This window comes from Thermobia domestica, chromosome 9 (genome assembly GCF_964235325.1).
Source record: "Thermobia domestica chromosome 9, izTheDome1.hap1.1, whole genome shotgun sequence".
In the NCBI taxonomy this organism is placed as follows: domain Eukaryota; kingdom Metazoa; phylum Arthropoda; class Insecta; order Zygentoma; family Lepismatidae; genus Thermobia; species Thermobia domestica.
The window spans coordinates 100,595,142-100,611,128 of NC_137462.1; the positions used below are offsets into that span (position 1 = coordinate 100,595,142).

Here is a 15,987-nt window from a genome sequence, read left to right on the forward strand (position 1 = left end):
TCTCTTTAATAGTGATTTTTTTCCTATATATGCAGTACATATTTTTTTCCCCACAATATAGATTATTACGCAACAAAAGTTAGTTTTATCTATATTTTACAGAAATTCCGCCCCCATGATAATGTTTGTTTAGGTCGATGTGATATGTCTTATGTAGTGATTCCTGTGAGCACATAATATGTCCCACGGAATACTAGGAAATTTTGGCCCACAGCACCACAGAGCTCTAGTCAACGGTAGATAGATGATAGTTCGGTGCAATGTTGTTCACGAGGCGATAAATTTTTCATCTCGTCCTCCCGATTTCGAGACGAAAAGTGCATTTTCAAATTTGAGACAAGAAACAGAACATTTCTCGCCTTATTTTCGAGATGGAAAATTTCTCGAGTCTTGCGGGCAACACTAACTCAGCCAAGTCTTAGGTCTTAAGCATTTTTCAGTGTTACATTATTCATAGTGAAAAACTATAAAATTGATGAAGTCATTGTAGGAACACAATGAAGAAAATTTATCAAAGTTTAACGATACGCATGCATCAATAATAAATATGTTATATAATAACTATCTAGACCTCTCGCAACGCGGTAGGATTTTGATAAATTCTAGATGAAATTATGAAGAAAATCAGGATTCGAACACATTTACAGAACGAGACGACAAACAATTCTACGAGAATCCAGACGATACTTGGATAAAAATTTACGAGATGAGAAGACCTTATTTTGTCGTCTCGTCTCCTCGGGGCAAAAGTTTTCTTTAGCGTTCGCCATATAATAAGAGTATTAATCCAGCCTGTTAGCAATAAAATGAAACAGATTTCATCGGAATATTACGCATTTCCAATCATAGGCGGATCACTTTGCACGTTCTCGGCATCATTTTCGTAACGCTAAGTTGGGAAACCCGGGTTCGATTCCCGGCGGGAGCTCATGTAGTTCGGATTAAGCGTTAATCAGTAAGTCCCGTCTCATATAGCCTCGCTGATGCAAGGGACGTTAAACTCAACTCAACGTAACGCTAAGTATTGGTGGCGATGATCAGTAGATTGAAAACTGGATTGCCTTCCGCAAATGTACAGGTTATGCAACTTGCGTCAGACCATTTGACGCAATGTGTTGTTCCAAATGCTAATTAAATTCCTCATATCCCTTCTGTCGCATTCGCTCTATAGTCCATGGTGATGATAATTTTAATACTCAGCAATCATTGTCACTGAGAATTATCTTCGGTCCACTATTACTTTTCGTAGATGCGAAAAATACTGGTAACTCGAATTAAGCACGATCAGAGAAATGTAATGGGGGAATTTTGTAGCTCTGCAGGACCCCGGGCCATCTCTTGGATTCATCACTGGTTCTGTGGGCCATCATCATCTTGCACAAAGTTCCTCACAATGCATTTTATACACTGACAACATTAGGTATCTACATTTGCACCAACTAACCACTAATCCTTTGAAACTCAGTCTGCAATTTTGCATCTCCTCGCTTCAACACACGACTCAGTTACTCTGCTACAGACGATCATCTAGAACACCACTACTACAAGCCAGGCAATGTCCATTTCACACTCTCACGTGTTGCAAAATATAGGTGTTTCCATTATTTTGATAATCATCTGTATGCTTCGAATCAGGCCCGCAACTAGAGGGGGGCTAGGAATCCTGGCCTCCCTAAACTTTTCGTGGCCCCTCCAGACCTCAATACAAAATGCTATTAATGCAAAAAGACACAATTTAGATATTTGTAAGAATTTTTAATGACTTAGCCCCCCCTAACTTATCCATGGTTCCCCCAAAGCTCTGTGGCTGGTTTCGGGACTGCTTCGAATGATGTTTCAGAAGTCAATATAATCGCCGTGCCTAAGAATGAGGTAGGGACTTCTGAGACAATTGTGAAAAAAAATACAGATTAGGCTTTTTTTATAGTTACATTGTGTTAACCAAAACGCTATCCTTAACTTATGTCCAAACTAACGAGATCTCTATTAGTCAAATGGCTAGCACGTATGGTTTGTGTGCCCGAAGCGCAGAGTTTGATTCTTTACGTCTCATTATTCGGATCCCATGTTGAATCATAAGTAATGTCTCATATAGCCTCGATGCTGGAAACGTACGTTGAACATCAGCAATTCACTTAAAACTAACTTGCTTGTATTGACTCAACTTCGCAAAAATCTACTAAAGCTTACAAGAATACTTAAGTTAGGATTTATTTTTAATAAATATAGTCCTCAATGAAAGCAAACTTCTTTACATATTTTCTTGTTGGGAAGTTCACAAGGAATTGAGCAATTTGATTGTCTAAAATGTTAACATCCCTTTTCAGCTCGAAGGCTGAGACAAGATCTACTGCTTAAAGTGCAATACGAACCCCACTCAGGTTTGTACCCTTCATCGCAATCGAATTCAGGACCACATACGGTAGCCAACTTGATACGGAGGGGCACTGGGTCAATTTGAGTACTATGCTCTTTCTACGCAAAAGAAAACCATTCAAAATTAGTATTTCTTTTTTCTCTGAGGATCTGATGCTACAAAGAAAAGATTGACTTTGGAGGCCACATATACGCGAAGCAACTCCCCATCCAAACACGTTATGTCGTGTAAGAAACTTCAAATCTTACTGATATACTTTACAGCAAGCAGCCTATGTGCTGTCTTGAAAGCAGCCGGATATAACCTTGAATTTATCATTACCCATTTAAAGCCAAGGTAACGAAATAATATGAAATTATGTACTTTTTTCCTTTTAGTTTGGTATTCACATTATCAAAGATGGAACAAATAATTGGAGTATGTTCGTGCATTCTCTATTTATTTATTTATTATTGTGATGTGGTCACTGACCACATTGAAAATGTTGTGTAGTGGACATAACATAGCCTAGTGTATGTGCAAAAAAAAAAAACACTATCAGCACACCCTATTATTATTTCATAGGCTTTTTACTATATGGTTTTACTAAACTTACGAAGTAATTTATTTTATAACGAGGCCTAGAGACCTTATACAGAGGTTCTGTACATTGTACAGAATTTGAATGTGCCATTTCCCTAGGAAATGGCATAGTGGTGGACACGAAAACAGTTTTTTTCGGTTTTCGGTTTTTAGAAAAACCGAAACCGGTTTTTGAAAATTTTCAAAAAACGCTTTCGGTTTTCTTCAAAACCGGTTCGGTTTTCTCCGAAACCGGTTATCGGTTTTTCACCTGATCCGGTTTTCTTCAAAACCGATTCCGTTTTTTTTTCAAAATTTGTTCTATTTCTGACCAGAATGATGTTTCGTTGTTCTCCGGAAACCGAATCCATTTCCACAGAAATAGTCTTATGTGTTTTCGAAAAGTTTTCACCGAAACCAGTTTCGGTGAAAACGGAACCTGTTTTGGAGAAAACCGAACCGGTTTTGGAGAAAATCGAAATGTCGGTTTTTCGGATTTTATAGAAACCGGTTTTCGGTTTTTATAAAAACCGGTTTTGCCAATCCCTAGTTTCCATAATCATTGCGTTCGATCTGCTTACCACCTCTACTGACTATGGCCCGGCATCTGAGTCTCCACTGCAGGAAACCGTTGCAGCTGAACCAGGGGTGTTGCATCCCACTCCTCTTTACAGGATTTTCCACAGATTTGTGACGATGCGAACTCGACGATGGGATAGGCGCCGCTTGAGGAGTCCGAATGCACAATAGTTCATTGAGCTGGCATCTGGACTTTTGACGGGGATGTCAGAAAGGGGAATCGCCGCAATTCCAGTTTCCTGTTCCGTATAGCGATAGAATTCCAGCGATGTTTTTGCCGTGTGGATGGATGCAGTCACCTGCTTCTCGTCTTGCCCGTACCATGCTGGAATTTCATGCTCATACATTTCAGCCACGACACGAACCTGGTAATGCATAGCATTGATTTCGACGTTTCGCTCCACCTTTCGGCGACGCAGTTTGCGCCCTATGAAAAACTTACCACTATCATGAACCCTTTTAGAAACTGGCTTAGCTGCTCGCATTGGCATGATGCGCCCAGGACTTTGTGCCGCACAACTTACATGAAAATTACCAAGGATGTTACAAAATAGAGGATCTGCTCATACGTATGTTCATCCTATGCACTCAGTGAAGTCAAGAAACAACCGAACATTGTCTGAACCGGCAAGTCTGATTGGCTACTCTCGTTTCCGCCATAATTGTTGGCTCGAAACATTGCGATCTTAGTGGTGCGGAGCGGGCAGAGTAGGCGTGGAGAAACTGTGACGTATGGCTTCACGATTTTGTGGTATGGACAGATCCTCTATTTTATAACATCCTTGAAAATTACGCACTTGACACTATTTCTACGATAAGCGACGCCGTGAACTTAGCGAATGAACTTCTCCCAGAATCTGTTCAGTTTTGGCGACACCAGACTACGCTCAACCTTACTGCTGTACTACGTTATTAACGAGATACTGTTGCTTGTTGGATACGAGATACTATTTCCAACACTTAGAAACTATGGGCCAATGTTGCCCCACGCAATTAAATGCTTAATGATTTGTGCGTAATAGAACGAGCATTTAAGGCGTTAGCTTATGAATATTGGCTAATATACTTGTTTTTATATTCTACTTACTTGTGCATTGAAAATGTCTCTCTTGAATGCAATGAACAAAAGTTGCAGAACTTGAAATATAATAAATGTTTACTTGCTAACAGTTGCTAGCATTTTGCTTCCCATGTTCCGGAAATAAATTACAAGCGCCAATATTCATGTGTTCTCAATGTTGTAATACTTCGATCCACAGTTTTTATTACTCGTAGAAAAAATAACCTTGTAGGATTTTTTTTTCCTTTAGGCCAAAGTTGCCTTTAAAGGGTCAAAGTACACCCAGTTTACGGTACAGTATATATGCTGTAGTTAGAAAACGTGTTTTGAATACTATACGCTGTGTATTACAACACAATAGACTCGTTCACCCGCTTCAAACCGCGATTTTACTGTTATTCCGGCTAATCCGAACAGGGTTCAGTCCCAATTAGTTCGGATTAGCGAGACTTCGCTGTATTGCTAAAAATTTCTGTAAAACAGTACATAATGCGTATGGTTAAGGTGTCGGACCGTTTACCATACGTAAAGATCAAGCTAGAGTATTTGTACGGTCAAGACTGCTCGTGCTACTCAGTTGCTCCTGGCAATCTCACGGAAGGGGTTGCACATACGTGGTACAGCTGCACGTTGACTTCGGCTCAATATAAATAAATAAATAAATCTCTGCAGTTGTATTTAGTTCTTTATGCAGTATTATGTGAAATATATCCAATCAAAGGAAATTTTAGTCCTCCCAGATACTCTTTTAAACTTTTGTACACTCATGTTCAAAATCATTATCGCATGTCTATAAATATGTTGTTGCAGGAATATAATTTGGTAATGAAATGCCCGGTATTTTTTATGATGTTAGTATGTGTATAATCGACAAAGACATCTATGTGGCAAATTTCATGTCAAAAGAGCAGTAAATAATAACAATAAAACGAATACAAACTTTCTTGTCCATTTAGCAACATTTTGTTTTACTCATTCTAATTTTCGTATTTATAATTCTTTTCCTATGAAATTTACCACAAATATACATTTCCCGATTATACACCTAGTATCAGTATTAAAAGTACCCTGCGAAATCATCATCAAATTATATTCTTACAAGAAGACAATTATACTGTAGATATGCAAGAACAAGTTTGGACATGAGTATACGTCATAATTAAATTAAGAAAGGAATATGGGGATCAGACCAAACCACCACCCAAATTCTCTCAAGTTTATACTGTGCAAAATGGTATTTTATGATCAAGCACCTCAAGTAAGAGCATTAAAAAAAATATCCTTCACACAGAGTTCCCAGTGACTATATATAGTTAGTTTAGGACGTGATAAAGTACCTAGGTAATATGTTTTTAAGAATTGTATTGGTGGGTAGAAATTGGTTAATAATATGTGCACTAGCCGCTTGTGTATATTATAAAGGAGTTGTTCCTCCTTAAGAAACAATTTAAAAATTCATGTTATATTCTTAAATACCTGTTAAACTATATGATTTACAAAATGGCAAAGCTTACGAAATAACGAAATACGAAAAGGAGTTGTTTATTTAGCTGCAGGAATAAATAGCCAAACATGGAGAGTTAGAGAGAGAGTTATGGTAAATTAATTAAGTTATTAATACATGTTATTAAATTACATGTTAATACATGTTATTAAATTACATGTTAATACATGTATATTTAAGATGTATATTATAGGTTTAAAAAATATTATATATTATGTGGATGAGAGAGTGAGAAAGGGAGGAAACGAGTTGTGAGATGAATGAATTAATAATACCATTTAATTTGGAGAGAGTGCTTATTTTTGCAGATTATGCCAAATAAAATATAATGAAAATGATATGTAACATTTTATTGAATTTGGCTATTCTGTACTTAGAATAACTGACGTTTGCTTTTAATAAGAAATCAGTGTAAATGAAATTAAGTTTTTAATGTCCCATTTTTACCATGCCCTTTAGGAGTGCCCCGAGAAAACGCATGGACACGATGTTGTCTACCACAAATTTACTTGGCCGGGGATCGAACCCAGGGACCCTATGTACCAGAGGTAAACGCTCTACCACTGAGCCACCGTGCCCATAGGAGTAGTTGAACTACGGAAGTAGTTGGGAGATAAAGCACCCTAAGAATATAAATTAAAAGACTACAGTTAGTATAAATACCTTCGGCGAGCGCAAGAGATAGCCGGCGGGCTCGGTTCCGTGTGAGAACTCGTGTACTTGGAACCCTACGCTAAGCTGTAGATCCTCGCTTCATGTAACTTTGGTTGAAGACGGCTATTAAACTCAGGAACGTTCAAATACCTTGCAGACCTGCTGCAGTTTTTTCTTCCTGGGTACGGCCACAAACATATTTGCCAATTTTACAAATGAAGTTCTTACGAATTCTTGTGACTTCACATACTAAAATAAATATTGCAGTTTGTCACACGGATTCATTCAACAAACCTGAAAAATTTGAAAGAAATTACAGTGAAACCTCTCTAAAGCGGACAGCCGTGGGGAATCAATAATTGTCCGTTATAGAGAGGTGTCCGCCTTAGAGAGGTTTTGATATTTTCTTACGTAAATTAGTAAAGAAGGTAATATGCAATTAGTAACAATATTTTTGGATGAATCATGGTATTCACGAATATTACCAAAATGTTACTGTACCTGTGTTGTCCTCTGCTGTCCAATACTCTATGTTCGAGGCACAAGATGGAAATAAGATGTTATAGTTCTCTGCACTTTACACTTATCACTGCTTACTACGTTTTTAGTATGTCGCTTTAATTTGTGGGTTAATTGCAGTCCAGTAGTGTCTTTTTTGTGACGATATGCGTACCCGCGGGCAAAAACTACCGAACTTGTCTTCTGCTTGATTAGAGATTCCAGTGGGACAGTAAAATAACGTGATATTCCAAACGGCGGGCAACTGTGAATCACTTTTGTGTTTAAAACAGCTTGGGTGGGAGTGGAATGTAAGCAAAGGAAATGAGAGTGTTGTTAAACAGAGACTCTTCGCCTGGATTGCTGAGTAGACAGTTGAGGAGACAAAATATCACAATGTTTTCTTGGTGACACATATATAAATTACTAAAAATGTATTTTTACAATACTTTTCAATTTATTTATAGAGAAAGTGTCCGTAATACGGAGGTAAATAATACTTACAAAGGACAGAAAAGACTGTCCGTGTCCGTACTAGAGAGTGTCCGCTTTAGAGAGGTTTGTCAATATGTTTTATCATATTACAGTGTTTGGGGATTACAAAATATGTCCGTTACGGGAGGTGTCCGCTATATAGAGGTGTCCGTTAGTAGAGGTTTCACTGTACTAACCACTGAATTTGTTACTATTTGATAATTGGACAGAAAGTAAAGTTATTGTCGGCACTGCGTGCTGTACAAAATTAAGCTAGTTGCTTCTATATTACCTCTGGACAGACTTCCGATTGAAGAACGGAAGAAAATGAAGTTTCAAAACAATACGGAACCTTTAAACAGAGTTTCTGTAATCTTGGCTGGGCAAGTTTGATGACTTTAGCGTACAATAGTCGATTAACATTTACTTCAAAACATTAAAAATAGCAAACGACAGAAGTTATTCGTCCTAAGAAAATTAGTTAAATTTGATGTGTAACACCAGTCAGAATGAAAACTCTTCGCGAATGATCGCGACACAGGCTGAGTTAGATTAGAATTTAGCACTGTTGTAGCCACTGGCTGGTACAGTTTGTTTGAAAAGTGATTTCAACTTCTTCTATTAAAGGCTTTGTGATAAAAAGTAAGATATATCGAATAATCTTTGACCCATAGGCCTTCTGGATGACACAGAATTTATTTTCTAATTTTAAAATTTCCCGACTTTTCGGTTGAGAAAGCCTGGATACTGGGTTAGGTGAAATTCAGGGGAGTCATTTAGGGAGAGCAGTTGGGGGCAATTGAGTTTCAGAAACATATCGACGGTGGTAAGGTAAAATGTCCTAAGCCTCATTTCGAACTTTTTTCAGGAGAAAAGAACTAACTCCCATTTACATCCTTGCAAGACAAGTATAAAAAGTGGTTTATTTGCATTTAAAATACACACAAGCTTACAATATTTTTCTCACATATAGCCTCACCCATAGTGATCTGAATAAGTTAAAAATCCACATTTTCAATGTTTTGAGGGTTACGACCTTTTACTTTAACACCGTCGAATGTATTTTAATAAATCGTATACTAATAAAACAAATGTGAAATTCTGATGCCGGTGGATATCCTTCTCCTTTCCCCTTGCAAAATCTGAGTTCCTAAAATATTTTGGAAAAGGTGAAAAAGTTGGGGGATTGGACTGATAAGCGCTTTAAAAAAAAAAAAAAATGCTCCTATTCGTTGAGGGCAGCCGCACATCCAGAAATTTTTCTTGGAAGGTCCAATACTATAAGCCACTACGTCTATGTAGTATTAAACGGGTATTATTCTGCACCCGACTAGACTGTAAATAATTGTAAAATACTGTACTTCTACCTCCATTTTATTGTAGGTAAAAGTACAGGTAAAAGAAAAAGGTATGTAGGTAAAAGAAAAAGGACAGAACTAGAATGCTTGTAAAAGAGAAAGAGTATAGATGAAGTGTAAGACCAAATATTCATCCTACAGCAATCACTTCTCTGTTAAACAATTATAGTTTTACTGAGAAAGTCTACAAATGTATGTTGAGTTAGGAAGTTTTTTTTTTGGGGGGGGGGGGGGTCGGATCTGGTAGACACCCCCGTGGGTGCACCCTACTTGGGGAGATGGTTAAGAGAAAGGTGGTAAAATCTTCAACTTATTTATTTACTTATTTTTAAACACACTATTAGGCACGGCACAACAACAATTCCTGCTATATAGAGTATTCTGACATTCTATAGGTCAAGAAATTAATTCCTTGGCAGAGTTCATAATACTAACTGTTCATAATTTGTTATCCAGTTGCAAACAGTAATATTTCAATAATAATATGGTTTATGACTTATGTTTACTGTCTTGGTTCGTGCAAGCATATAGAAAACATCTGTAGCTTTCAGCGGAATAAATGGTCAACATCAATGCGGTGTGATTAGATTAGGGTTGTGTGTGTAACGTTTATGGTTACGTCATGGTCAATCTGCCGCTTAAGTTAGGTTGAATATATTCTATTCAGCAGGGAGAACTAGTTTACCGAGTTTCCTTACAAGTGCATAGCTCGAGCGTGGTAATTATTTGCATACTCGAACAAGGACACCACGGCGATACGAAAAAAAAAAAAAAAGCTTATATTGCTGACTGCCGATTAACACCGCGTCCGTCGCGTCGTTTCCTTCAACACTTGTGTATCAAAATACCGAAGAGCAATATCTTAACGCCAACACTTAATAAATTAAAATTTAAAAATAAAGAGATACTAGCATAAAGAAAACAGAAGCCGAAGACAGTATTATCAACCTTGTGACGTAATTGTACGTCACGGCTCCCCCTCCTTTCTAGTTATTGCTATCTCATTACAAGTCGTACGTATCTCGAGGCCAAAGATCGAAAGTTCTGCAATGTTGCAGATTCATTCTTTAGTTTCTTCTTCTCTTCTACGCGATTCTCTTTCTTGTTAGTAAAACGTGTCTCTTGATAGAGATTTAGGATTGTTGGGGAGATATCAATTTAAGGTTAAAGATATCTCTACCTGAAAGAGGAGTCTAGTTTTATTTCCGTCAGATACAGTTAAGCATTAATTTACATGTTGATGTGTGTTACCCACGAGACGAGACAAGAAGTAAGGCTTTCTCGTCTCTTTTTGTAAATTTTGTATGTCTCAACTCGTCTCGATTCTCGAAAGACTTTTCTCGTCTTGTCTCGAATTATTTCTCGTCCCGTTTCGTAAATTTATGTACAAAATTTATGCCGCGATTTATTTTAAAAATCTCATCTAGAAGTTATCAGAAACATTTCGCGTCATGAGGAGTGCACGAAGGATACGGTATAACTTTTAAACAATATTTTTTATTCGCATATGTTGTGTAATGACTGGTATACATTTAAATTCTGATAAAAATGCTCTTCATTGTAATCATACAATTACTGTAACCAGGGGGTAAAAGTGAGAGGGAACGCGGGAGGATGCCATCCTCCTACGAAAAATACGTACGGCGTCCCCTCAGTTTCTACAACATTACAATGAGCAAAGATAGGCAAGGGGTCATGCCGCTACCTACCACCCCCCTACCTTTTCAGATCCACTTTCACTCCTGACTGTAACTCTAATGAGTGTTTGACTAAACTGATGTTCCCACAAGACTCGAGAAATTCCTAAAATTGTCTTGATTCGTGTTTCGAAAACGAGACGAGAATTGCCATATCTCTCGTCTCGAATTTAGAAATGTCTTCTCGTCTTGTAATAAACACCAATATTAGCCATTTTCTTCAATACTTTCCAATATCATCCTTAAATTAAATCTCATCTTAAAAATTTTCGCATACACATATGTCATAAAGTAATTTTCTACCATAATCTTTGTAATAATTGTTCGAGTTTGACAGAAAATTGTACTTGCAATCTCGCACTTTTCGCAGATGATACGGGCTATTGGACTTATATGCCAATGACACCTCATTTATATTAAGCAGATTGAAACGACAAGTCAAACAGTTTCAGAGAAGGTGCAATCGTTGGTTTCTCCAACTCAACCCACAAAAAACTCAGATTCTCTTATGTTACCCTAATGGCAAAGGTACTAGGAGAAATCGCCACAAATCAATTACTATTGATAATACACAGTTATTTCCAAGAAGGATGGCAAAATATAACCGATTGAATCTCAAAAACCATATAGCTGTTGCCAAGAAGAGAGCACTTCTCATTAGTTTAAATTAAAACAAATCATCGCACAAATAACTTAACATCTAAAACCAAAAGCCACATCCACAAACTCTTAATAAGAACGATACTACTTTATGGACATCCTATTTATAATAGGGACTTTGTTTCAGAAGTTACTAAAACGGGATGCTTTTGGCATCGGCTTTTGCATTTGGCTCCGGCGAATTTTACAGATAGAAGGCAGCAGTGAATCCCTCTATGACCAAGGTGAATTACCACCGATTGAGCAAACCATAAATAATCTGAACTTTAAATAATTTGAAAAACTACAACTACAGGAATTCTACCAAAAACAATTTACGGGTGGTGCTTTTCAATCATTCCGATTGTTTAAACTTGTTAGGAATAAGGGTATAGATTTAAGCCTCTTCGAAAAATTTGTTCCACGATAATGGTTATATTTATCAGATTTTAATGGAACATAATGCGTACCTTCTTAGAGATTTAATAACGATCTCTATGTTGTTTGGAGTTGAAATCATCTAGAGAAAAGGGAGTTAAATGCAAACCACTTTTTTAAAAGAAAGAAGAAAAAACTCCTAAATTGGTATTAGGCTTTCCCATAAAACGTTGCGTGCGCTTCTTTTGAGGCTGCCCAAAGGACTCTGTCGTTGAAGATGGTATCTGCATATATGGATTTCAGGGAAACTTTCATTTAAAAAGAAAGAAAAAAATCGTTAATCAAAGTCAACATTTCGTTTGAGGTTTAAGATCAACTCCTGTTGGTTGAGACTAAAATCAGCCAGGAATAATGTAGTGATAAAGATGTAAAAGTTTTCATTCACTTCTACATGTCAGGCATCACCAGATTTTTGGCACATCGAGAGCCTTTGAGTTCAGTTCACTAACTGTACTCCGCTTGTTCAAGATGAGGATTACTCTTTTATTCTGTCCTGATCACGGGTGGAAATCAAGGGGATGCAAGGGGATGGCATCCCCTTAGTAGAGGTTCAAAAAAAGATTTTTTTAAAATATTACTAAAACTATATGAAGATGTGTACACAAGAACTTTACATCTTATTCTGTTTCGTTCTCTCTCAGGCTCGAAACCAGCCACAGAGATTTGGAGGGCCATGAATATGTTAGGGGGACCAAGTCATTAAAAATTCTCTTACGAATATCTAAATTGCGTTTTTTTGTATTAATAATTGCATTTTCTGTTGCTGTATGGAGGGGCCACGGTAAGTTTAGGGGGGCAGGCCCCCTCTGGTTGCGGGCCTGTTCCTTCTTACAACATAAGGACGCCGGTTCTCAAGAAAAATAGTCAAGATCACACAGACTGAGACAGACCAATATAGTTTTCGAATAATCTAAATCTGAATATCTTAGGTGATATAGTTCATTTGATATGTGTGGTGGAACGTATATGCTGTAACCCAAGAAAGTAACCTTACATCCCTGTCCCCTCCCCCTTATGCTTGTTTCTTATGACCGTAGCTCGATCAGATTGTATCTTATTAATAACCGTATCCTTAGCTCTGGAATTACTTTTCTACTCATGATCTTGATTGATTTCAACCCCAAGCAATAGATATCATTGAAAACTTCCATATAATATGTTATATGATTCATTAGTATAAAAACTATAAATTGTTAAAATGATTGTACGAACACAATGAAGAGCATTTACCCACGTTTAAAGATATGTAAGTCATTATACAATGCACTTCAATAATAAATATGGTTTGAATCTTATTACATCACACCCTTAGTTGATCTATCGTGACGTGGAGGGATTTTGATAACATTTAGATGCAACTAGGAAGAAAACCCGAGCATAAATTTTGTACACGAGCGTATCAATTTACAAAACGATACTAGAGAAATTTCGAGACGAGACGAGACGAGACGAACAAGACAAAAAAAAACTATTTTTCATCTGTCTAGTCTCCTCGGCAACACTAGCTACAAGCTAAGGAAATAAAATTTACATAAAGTCCTAATTCGTGAATACAACAATTAGAACATTAGGTAAGTCTTATTCCTATAACTTGAAACGATAACATTTAAATTTTTACTGATGTAAATTACCTCAAGGCATCCATTCTCTTCAATGGTTAAACTCTCTTCATTTTGAGTATACTTTTGAATTACAAAGTAAAAGAATTTGTTACTCTATCCATGTTCTCCTGAATTAGTACCTCCACCTAGCTAAATTTAGTGAGTTCAGAGCGTGCCTTCCGCCAGAATGATGGGCACAAGCAGTGTCGCCCACAAGATGAGAAATTTCTTGATGAACACTAATTTACCCAGGACTTAGACTGTTTAATGTTACACGATTCATAATATAAAACTATGAATTTATAAAATGATAGTACGAATACAATAAAGAGTGTTTATCAACGTTTAAAGATATGCAAATCATTATACAATACATTTTTCAATACTAAATATGGTTTGGATGATGTATCACACCATTCGTGGACCTGTCATGAAGTGGAAAGAACCTGACAAGTTTTAGATTAAATTAAGAACATCAGGGCATACATTTTGTACATAAATTTACCAAACAGGACGAGGAAACTTTTCCGATATTCGAGACGAGATGTAAAAAGATTCTTCGACAATCGTGACAAGACAAAAAGAGATTATTAGCCAATCGAGCCAAAAAAATCTTTGAGAATCGAGACGAGACAAGAAAGTACACTTCTAGAATCGAGACGAGACGAGAAACGATATTTCGAAAATCGAGACGAGACGAGAAGCGATATTTCGAAAATCGAGACGAGACAGGATATTTCGAAAATCGAGACGAGACGAGAAAGGATGTTTCGAAAATCGAGACGAGAGCGCCTTATTTCTCGGCTCGTCTCGTGCAAAGCACTACGAACTAGAGTGATAGGCAATTTTAATTCACTGCTTAGCATCCTGAATGAGGAATGTAAGAATATTTCTTCTTTCACATAGTGTATACTGTCATTCATAATAGAATGTTTTTCAAGCTGAAATATCTATTAAAAAAAAATAAAGTACTTGCCTAGATTCAAACTTGGATGCTGCCCGACAGAGTGTCAAAGTCAGACAAGTTGAATGCCTCCTAGACGCCACCATGCGTAACGAGGCCAACCGCTTACTCGCTTACACGACTAAGAAGAAAGAAAAAAAAATCAAAAGACCTTAAATTGAAGGACCTAAAATTGTATCACTTATCACTGTTAGCTCACATTATACTACAAGAATGTTGATACCATATTATTTTTCACGACTGTAATGACGTAATGGTATAGGAGGAATACTTATTCGACCAATGAATGAGGTAACCTCCTAGACAAGTGAGAAAATTAATGGATGTAAGAAACAGACATGCAAAAATCGAAATGACAGATCAAGGGAACAGTGAAGAATAAGTACACTGAAGTTGCGTCCATTTTTCTTTCGCACTAAAGACAGCCTCTATATAGTTCAGCTTCAAATACTATCGTAAAAATTAAATTAATTAAATTTTAACTACTATTTTTCAGCACCGAGATTATATTGAGGCACACAACTTGCCAATTTATTTGGAATTAAAAAAAAAAAAAAAGATAAAAAGAAAACAGAACATTCACACATTCCGAGTTGTACGTACTTCTAGTAAGCAGAATATGTTAAGGTACGTTTTGTCACTATCGAAAAATACATTGATCGGGGGGGGGGGGATCGAATAAGAGACTAACACGGATAAGGGCTCAAAATTATAGTTTTCAATTACAGACAGTGTTGCACACGAAACGAAAAGTCACTCAGAACTTATCTCTCTATAATACAAAATAACTTCTACCTGACTCACTACCTGAGGAATCGACACCCAGTCGAAATTGTTTAATTTAGAAACTTGACATATGGACAGGACATAGAATTTGTGACGTAAAGTATTACTAAGGAAGAATTTTTGGAAATTCGACGGATAAACCAGAAATTAGGTGACTATTATATTGAAGTGTTCATATATCCGAATTCTTTAATGCTAAAGAAGCATGAAATTTTGAATTTGGACTCCTCATTTAAAATAATAAGAAACTTGTTAAAACGTTTTTTGGTATTTGACCTAGAAGAGAAGTTAAGAGAGAGGGAAGAAAGAGGAGCTCGGATTACAATTATTATAATAAGAGTTCATAATTCGAAATTTCTTAAGTTATGAGGCAAAATTTGGTATTTGGATTTTTCATTTAAAATAATAAACTTGTTTCAGCTTTTTTTGATATTTGACCTTGTTAGAAAGGAAGAAAATGGAGTGACCAGGACAAAAGAGGCGGGATTATAATTCTTACAATAATATGGTCGTATCCTGGAATCCTTTAACGTTACAGACATGAAGTTTGGTATTTTGACTTTTTATTAAAAATAATTGTCTGGGCGTTTTTTTTTTTGTTTTTTTTTATACAGGGTTTTCATAAAGTCTGGACGGATTTAATTCGCTTATAATTTACATAAAAATGCTCATATTGAAATCAAATAAAGTGCAAACGGCAGCGGAAGAATTAAATTTTTACCTGTAATCTGCACCAGCTCAGTTCATTTACCGCCACACCTCCAACTGGGCGCCATTTACGTCCACACAATCGCGTA

The 15,987-nt window shown here is 36.7% G+C and overlaps 1 protein-coding gene across 2 annotated transcripts in view; it reads right to left on the reverse strand.

Moving 5' to 3' along the window:
- The window catches only part of LOC145694886 (uncharacterized), a 593,410-nt gene that overhangs the window by 527,589 nt on the left and 49,834 nt on the right, over positions 1–15,987 (reverse strand). Inside the window, exon 2 of one of the 2 annotated variants that reach the window (XM_081771600.1) lies at positions 14,417–14,525. The exons of the other annotated variant lie outside the window; for it this stretch is intronic. The gene's annotated coding sequence lies outside the window, so the exon portion shown is untranslated. The remainder of the gene's footprint in view (positions 1–14,416; positions 14,526–15,987) is intronic. 2 annotated transcript variants of the gene reach the window in all.